Below are 8,295 nucleotides of genomic sequence, written 5' to 3' on the forward strand. Positions count from 1 at the left end.
AACCTCCCAAACCTGATGAAAGATATGAATATACACATCCAAGAATCTCAAAGAACTCCAAGAAGGATGAACTGAAAGAGTCCACACTGAGATATATTATAGTCAAGTTATAAAGACCCAAGGACAGAGAATTTTGAAAGCAGCAAGAGAAAATTGACTCATCACGTACAAAGGATTTTCAATAAGATTAACAGTTGATTTCTCATCAGAAACCATGAAGGTCAGAAGGCGGTGGGATTATGTACTTACGGTCCTGAAAGGACTGTCAACCAAGAATTTTGTATCTGGCAAAATTAATCTTCAAGAATGAGGAAGAAATTAAAACATTCCAAGATAAACAAAAGCTGAGGGATTTATTACCAATGCATCAGCCCTACATGAAATACTAAAAAAAAAAGTCAGTCTCAATTAAAAGAACACTAGACAGTAACTCAAAGACAAAACATTTGTTACAGAGCACTAGTAAAGGTAATTTCATAGATAAATATAAAAGCCAGTATTCATGTACTTTTCTATTGATTTGTAATCTCTCTCTCTTTCTTATTTAAGAGGAAAATTTATTTAAATTATATACCTATGTTAATGGACATCCAACATATAAAGATATAATCTGTGACAATAATCACATAAAGGAGATGGAATAGAGACGTAAAGGAAGACAATGTTAATATACCACTAAAACTAAGTTAGTATTATGCAAATGAGATTTCATTATAAGTTTAAGATGTTAATTGTAGGCCCAAGAAAACCACTAAGAAAATTAATTAAACATATATTTAAAAGGAAGAGAATCAAAGAGGCATATACAAAAAAAAATCAGCTAAATATTTTTTTAAAGGCAGTAATGGAGAAAATGAGGAACACAAAACACGTAAGACACACAAAAACCAAAGAGTTAAATGGCAGAAGAAATCCTTCTTTATAAGTAATCACATTAAATATAAATGGATTAGACTCTACAACTAAAAGACAGAGACTGGCAAATTACATATTTTTAAAAAACTGGATCCAATTATGTGCTGTCTGGAAGAGACACACTTTAGATATAAGGACACAAAACTGTTGAAAGCAAAAGAATAAAAAATATATTCCATGCACATAGTAACCAGAAGAGAGCTTGAGTGGTTACATTATTGTCAGAGAAAATGGATTTTGAAACCAAAAAGTTTACAAGAGACAAAGAAGAACACTATATATTGATAAAAGTTTCAATACAGAAAGAAGATATAACAATTATAAACATATACACACCTAACAAAGGAGCCCCAGAATACGTGAATCAAAATGTGACACAATTGAAGGGAGAAATAGATGGTTCCATAATAATAGTTGGCAAGTTCAAGACCCACTTTCAATAATGGATAGAACAACCAGAGAGAAGCTTAATAAGAAAACAGAGGACTTGAACAACACTATAAATCAAGAGGACCTAAACAGAAACGTACAGAACACTCCGCCCTATAAGACTTTTTTTCCAGTGCACATGGAACATTCTTCAGGATAGACCATTTCTTATGCCGCAGAACAAGTCTTAATAAGTTTAAAAGATTGAAATAATACGAAGTATATTTTCTGATCACATGGAATGAAATTAGAAATCAGTAACAAAGGAAAACTGAAAACTTCTCAAGTATGTGGAAATCAAACTGCACACTCTTAAACAACCAATCGGTCAAAAAAGAAATCACAAGAAAAATTAGAAAATACTTTGAGACAAATGAAAATAAAAACACACTGTGTCAAAACTGAAGAGATGTAGGGAAAGCAGTGACAGGAAGGAAAATTATAACCATAGTCACGTACGTTAAAAAAGAAGAAAGACCTCAAATCAATAACCTAACTGTACACCTTAAGGAATTAGAAATAGCTAAGCCCAAAGCTAACAGAAGGAGTGAATTAATGAAGGTTATAGTGCAAATAAATAGACATAAAAAAGGTAATAGGGAAAAAGCAACAAAACCAAAAATTAGCTCTTTGAAAAGATCAATGAGATGACAAACCTTTAGCTAAATTGACTAAAAAAAAGAGGTGATTCAAGTTACAAAAGCATGAAAGAAAGTGGGGACATTACTACTTATTTTACAGAATTAAAAAAGATTATAAAGAATACTATGAACAGTGGTATACCGAAAAATTAGATAACCTAGATGAAATTGAAAAATTTCCAATATGCCAAACTGAATTAAGAAATAGAAAATCTGAATAGAGCTGTGACTAACAAGAACACAGTAATGAATCAGTAATCAAAAACCTCCCAAATAAGAAAAAGGCCAGACCAGATGGCTTCACTGGTGAATTATATCAAATGTTTAAAGAAGAATTAACACTAATTCTTCTTAAAACCTTCCAAAAAGTTGAAGAGCAAGGAATGCTTCCTTACTCATTCCATGAAGCCAACATTACCCGCATGCCAAAACCAAAAGGAAAGAAAGCTACAAATCAATATTCCTCATAAATATAGATGCAAAATTCCTTAACAAAATGCTAGCAAACCAAATTCAGCAGCTTATTAAGAGGATTATAACTTGACCATGTGGGATTTATTCTCAGAATGCAAGTGTGTTTCAACATACAAAATTCAATAAATGTAATACACCACAATAATAGAATGAAGGAAATAAACTACATGAACATCTCAATTGATGCAGAAAAAGTATTTTGCAGAATTGAACACATTTTCACAATAAAGACACTCGATAAACTAGACCGAGAAGGGAACTGCCTCAAAATGATAAAGGCTTTTAATGAAAAATCCACAACTAACAGCATACTCAATGGTAAAAGATTGAAAGCTTTCTGCTAAGATCAGGAAAAACGAGGATGCCATGCTTTCATGACTTCTTTTCAATATGGTACTGGAAGTTGTAGCCAGAGCAATTAGGCAAGAGAAAGAAATTAAAAGCATCCAAATTGGAGAGGAAGAAGTAAAATTATCTGTGTTTGAAGATAATTTGATCTTACATGTAGAAAACCTTAATGAATCAACAAGAAATTTTAGAGCTAATAAACAACTTCAGCAAAATTTCGGGATATGAAATCAACACACAAAAATCAGTCATATTTCTGTATACTTGCAAAGAACAATCTGAAAAAAATAATTTAAAATCCATTTACAATAGCATCAAAAACAATAAAATACTTAAGAATAAATTTAACCAAAGAAGGCAAGACTTGTACATTGAAAATTATAAATTATTGCTGAAAGAAATTAAAGAAGACACAAATAAACGGAAAGGCATCCTATGTTACTGGATTGAAGCACTTAATATTATTAAGATGACAATACTACCAAAAGCGATCTATAAATTCAATACAATCTGTATCAAAACTCCAATGATGCTTTTCACAGAAATAGAAAAATCCGTCCTCAAATTTATGTGAAATATCAAGGGGTTCCAAAGAGTCAAAACTAACTTGAAAAAGAACAAAGGTGGAGAGCTATACTTCAAAACTTATTACAAAGCTATAGTAATCAAATCACTGTGAAACCGGCATAAGGATAGCCATATAGACAAAAAGAAAAAATAGACAACCCAGAAATAAAACCTCACGTATATGGTCAAATGATGTTTAACAAGGTTGCAAAGACAATTCAGTTAGTAAAACATACTCTTTTCAACAAACAGTTCTGAGAAAACTAGATATTCACATGCAGGAGAATGAAGTTGGACCCTTCTGTCCACCATGTACAAAAAGTAACAGAAAATGGATCAAAGAGTTAAAAGACAGCCTGCAAAATGGGAGAAAATGCTCACAAATCATATCAGAATGAAAAAGAACCCTACAACGCGACAACGAAAAATCAACAACCCACTCAAAAATGGGCGAGGGGCTTCAATAGACACATGTCCAAAGAAGATATGCAAATGGCACAAAGCACATGAAAAGAGGCTCAATGTCATTAGCCATTAGGGAAATGTTAATTACAACCACAGGGAGGTACCACTTCACACCCAAGTGGTGTGGCTATGATTATTTTTAAAAAAAAAAGAAATGGAAAATAACAATTCTTGGCTAGAATGTGGAGAAATTGGGACTCTTCTGCATTATTGGTGAATGTGAAATAGTGCAGCCACTATGGAAAACAGTTTGACAGTTTCTTAAAAAGCTGAACATTGAATTATCATGTGATGCAATGATTCTACTCCTAGGTGTTTACCCAGAGGGATTCAAAGCGAGGACCCAAATAGATAGTTGCAGGACAATCTTTATTGTACCATACTCACATTAGATAAAAGGTACAACAAACCCAAATGACCATCAATAGATGCACGTGTACACAAAATATGGTATATGCCTACAATGACATATTAATCAGTCACCAAAAGAATGATGTTCTGATACATGCTACAGCATGGAAAAAACTTGAAATCATTGTACTAAGTGAAAGAAGCCAGACACAAAAGGAAAAATATTGTATGATTCCACTTACATGTGGAATTTAGAATAAGCAAATTCGTAGAGACAGAAAGTAGATTGGAGATTACCAGGGGCTGTGGGAGGACAGAATGGGAAGCTAACGCTGAATGGTTAGAGTTTCTGTTTGAAGTGATGCACAAATTTTGGAAATAGATAGTGGTGATGGTGGTACAAAGTGAATGTAATTAATGCCACTGGACTGTGTACCTAAAAATGGTTACAGTGGCAAATTTTGTTATATTTATTGCACTAATTAAAAGAAAATAAGAATGTAATATAACAACCACCATTGATGGTAATGAGTGAATTGTATGCTATATAAATTATATATCAATAAGGACTTTTTTTAAATGGGCTTCTACCTGCGAGACGCTGTACTTGTAGAGGAGTAAAAGTAAACGCAATATGATAAATTGCATCAGTATCAAATCCAGCTTCATTGAACCCAGAAAACAGGAAGGGCCTTGGGTGATCTACCCATAGGGGTAATTGCTTCAAGCTGCTGCCTTAGAGATTGACTGCCCCCCGCCTCTGCCTTTCTGTGGCCTATAAACTGAACCAGGAATCATCCAGGAATAAAAATACTAATTTTCTTTTAAAATGTGGCACCAAATCTGACCCTGGTCTGTTCAAGACAATGATCTAACCAGTCCAAAGTCTTCCTCATTCCCTCCTTCCTTCGGTCATCAGATCAGTAAGTGTTTCTTGGCCCCGTCAGTAGAAACAGTCCTGTGTTCCATGCTGTGGGAGATAAGGGCACAGAAGGCCTAGTTACCACTTTGAGTGCGTCCTTGGTGGGGAGGTGTGGACAGCAAATGGATGGGGAAAATACTGGTTAATAACTGTTGGCCATGGCCAGCACAACTTTCTAAGAGTTCAGCTCATACTTTACAGACAATTGTACATTCTACTCTGATCACCTTGTTACAAGCTTCTCTCACATCATTAAAAATCCTCCATAAACATCATTTTCCATGACTGCTACATCTAGCCACATGTTTAACCCGACGCTTTCTCACAACAGACCTGAATAGTGAGGCTCACATTTAGGCCAATATGTGGAGCTGACAACCTGAAACACTCTCCTGCTGCTTGGAAACACTGGATAAAACAGAGCAAACAGGAAAAGCCTCCTGGAAAGTTCAGGGGCCGCCATGTATGGACTGGAGGCTCAACCCAACAAGCTTCTCTTTACTTTAACGGTTAACAGCAAAGTCTCTGGAGTCAGACTGCCCGGGTTGGAAGCCTGGCTCCACCTCTTACAACAGGGTGACCCTGGGCAAGCAGTGAACCTCTTTGTGCCTCAGTTTCCTCACCTAGAGTTGGGAATATTTTTTAAAAAATCTGTTGTGTAGGGTTGTTGTGGGAGAAAACATATAAAGTTCCTTGCTTAGCTCCTAGAATGTAGCAAGCGCTCTCGGAATGTTAGCGATTATCAAACATTATGAGCCCAACCATACAGAAGAAACTGAGGACTCAGGAAGGGAAAGAAAGAGTTACAACCAGAATTCAGAGCCAGGCTCCCTGACTCCAAAGCCCTCTCCACTACTGCCCCAGGTGCTGTGGGTGAAAAGCTGGTGCTGAGCCAAGTAAGGGAAAGAGTCAGGGTCCAAGAGTCCCTGGGCAGGGCAGAGGGGCATGAAAAGTAACCACAGAACTAGGGGAAGGGCAACGGGAACGGATATAAGTGGTTATGTGCCCTGGGGTTTGGACAGGAGCCCAGGATTTAGGTGAGAAAGAAAAGAACTCTGGCCCATTGGTTGTGTGATGAGTCACCTGTCACAAAGTAGAGCAAATGGTGTTGGGAGCAAGAGGTTAGATGTGTGTGGGAGCAGGTCAGGGGGAAACAGGGCCTCATTGTGTGATGATCACGTGCCCCCGGGGAAAACCCAGTTTACTTCTTCATCTCTGCTCCTCATCCTAGTCCGGGGAGCTGCTTCCTCACAGGTGCTGGTGTGCTGGTGTCCTCAGGTCTGTCAGACACCCCTTCCTCATGTAGATCCGCAAGCTATCCTGGCAGCCCTATACTTTAGGACAGTGACTATTCTTTCTGGAGTCTCCCCTCTTCCAGGCTGAGCACTTTCAGTCTCTGTTGTTCTCATAGAACAGGATTCTAGATGCTTCCCTGCCCAGGTCGCTTGACCCCATCCTCTCTGCCTGGCCCTGAGCTTTCCTGGGAACACAGACATCAGTCCATGCATCCCTGCCCTGTGGGGTTCAGCCTGTGGAGACAATAGATGGGAATCTGAGGTGTCAGGTCACAGGAAAAGAGGCTCACCTGCTGTGGTGGGAGGCTGATGTCAGATGTAGGAGGCCAATGGGCTCCTTTTGTCCAAGACTGAGGGATCTTCCAGACTGGTGATTGATTGAAAGAACCCTGACAAGTCACTGGCACACCTGAGCAAGAAAGTTTCCAGGATGTTCCCAGGTAAGGAGTATAGACATTTGAGTTTCGCTGTAAGCAGAATCTGTCTTCTATGCTGTGAGCTCCTTGGGGCTGAGGATGTCATTCCCCTTCCTGTGCCCAAGTACCCAGCACAGAGTCTGAAACGTAGGGAGGCTTGACCCAGGTGTGTGGAGTGACAGAGGATGGAGCAGCCTGCAGGCAGATGAGAGACGGTGCCTCCCCAGCCAGTTCTGTTAGCACTGATCCCTGAGGAGGAGGGCACAGAGCAAGTTGAGGGGCCTCATGGATAAGGGCTCACCAGGGGTTTGTGGACTGAACAAGCCTCAGGAGGTGGGGCGTTGCAGAGAGCTGAGGCTTCTCTCTTCTCAGAGAAGGAGGCCAGGCGATGATCAGCAGAGGGGAGTCCAGACGGGAACTGTTACAGCAGCCACAGAGAGACAGCCAAAGCCCAGTCTGTTCACGCAAACGGTTGTACTGATGACTCCAGATGATTTCTTGATTTGGAGAAATTGTGACCTTTTGTTGATGCAGTTGTCACCTTTCTGAGCTAGGACTTCACATACGGAACCAGTAAAACTTCCTCCAGTGACTTCCTCAGGACACGGATGGCCATGAGCTGATAGGCAGACCCAGGAAGCAGATCATCGCTCTTTACATAACGCGCGCCCTCCTGCTGCTGAGTCACCTCTCACCTTCTGCTGGCCTCACAGATCTTGCAGCCCAATTTTTCCTGCTCTTCTAACAGAGATTCTCATTTATTCAATACTTCTCTTGTTGGCTGAGTCAGGAATTAGAATGCCCCTTGTAATTAGGCTGAAGCTAATCTTTCAGGCCAGATGTCAAGTGACAGGTGGGGCAGTTAAGCCTATGGGCTCTGTTGCCAAGCTACCTGGATTCACATCCCAGCTCTGCCACATACTTTGAATACCTGCCCTATGCCTCAGTTTCCTCATGTGTAATTTGGAGATGATGATGATGATACCGATAGCACTCAAGTGAGTTATTATAATCTAAGAATGGAGCCTGGCACAGACAAGGGACACAGTTACACTCACTCTAATTTTTTATGATTTAAAATAGTATTATTGCCTGTAAAGGACAAGCATTTTGTAGGCTTGACGAACTCACTGCCTTAAATAGGGGTTAAATCCAGCAGGAACCATGAAAAGGGGACTCACAACTTTGGGATCCAAATAGCCCCACACAGCCCCATATTTCCTCCTGCACTCCCTCCTATTGCAGGTATAGCTGCCATGTCAGCAGAGCCCACACATCTAGTGATGGCTTCTGGAGCCCCATTATCACCTGTCTGCCAACCTTCCTTGTGTCTCCCTTTGGGGAAATTCCTTTGTGTCTGCAGTTCCCAGGAGCAGGCAGATGAGGACAGCTTTAGTGGAGCACTGCCTGCCCTGAGTGGCCCCAGCCTAGAGCCCAGATGGGCACTGGCTATTTGCCTACAGAGTTACTGC

At 39.6% G+C, this 8,295-nt stretch overlaps 1 long non-coding RNA gene across 1 annotated transcript in view; it reads right to left on the reverse strand.

The window, feature by feature from the left end:
• The window catches only part of LOC139045317 (uncharacterized), a 42,613-nt gene extending 35,144 nt beyond the window's left edge, over nt 1-7,469 (reverse strand). Inside the window, exon 1 of the long non-coding RNA XR_011503414.1 lies at nt 6,698-7,469. This is a non-coding gene — a long non-coding RNA (uncharacterized lncRNA). The remainder of the gene's footprint in view (nt 1-6,697) is intronic.
• Between the last annotated feature and the right edge of the window lie 826 nt (nt 7,470-8,295).

The sequence above is a fragment of the Equus asinus genome, chromosome 5, assembly GCF_041296235.1.
Source record: "Equus asinus isolate D_3611 breed Donkey chromosome 5, EquAss-T2T_v2, whole genome shotgun sequence".
In the NCBI taxonomy this organism is placed as follows: Eukaryota; Metazoa; Chordata; class Mammalia; order Perissodactyla; family Equidae; genus Equus; species Equus asinus.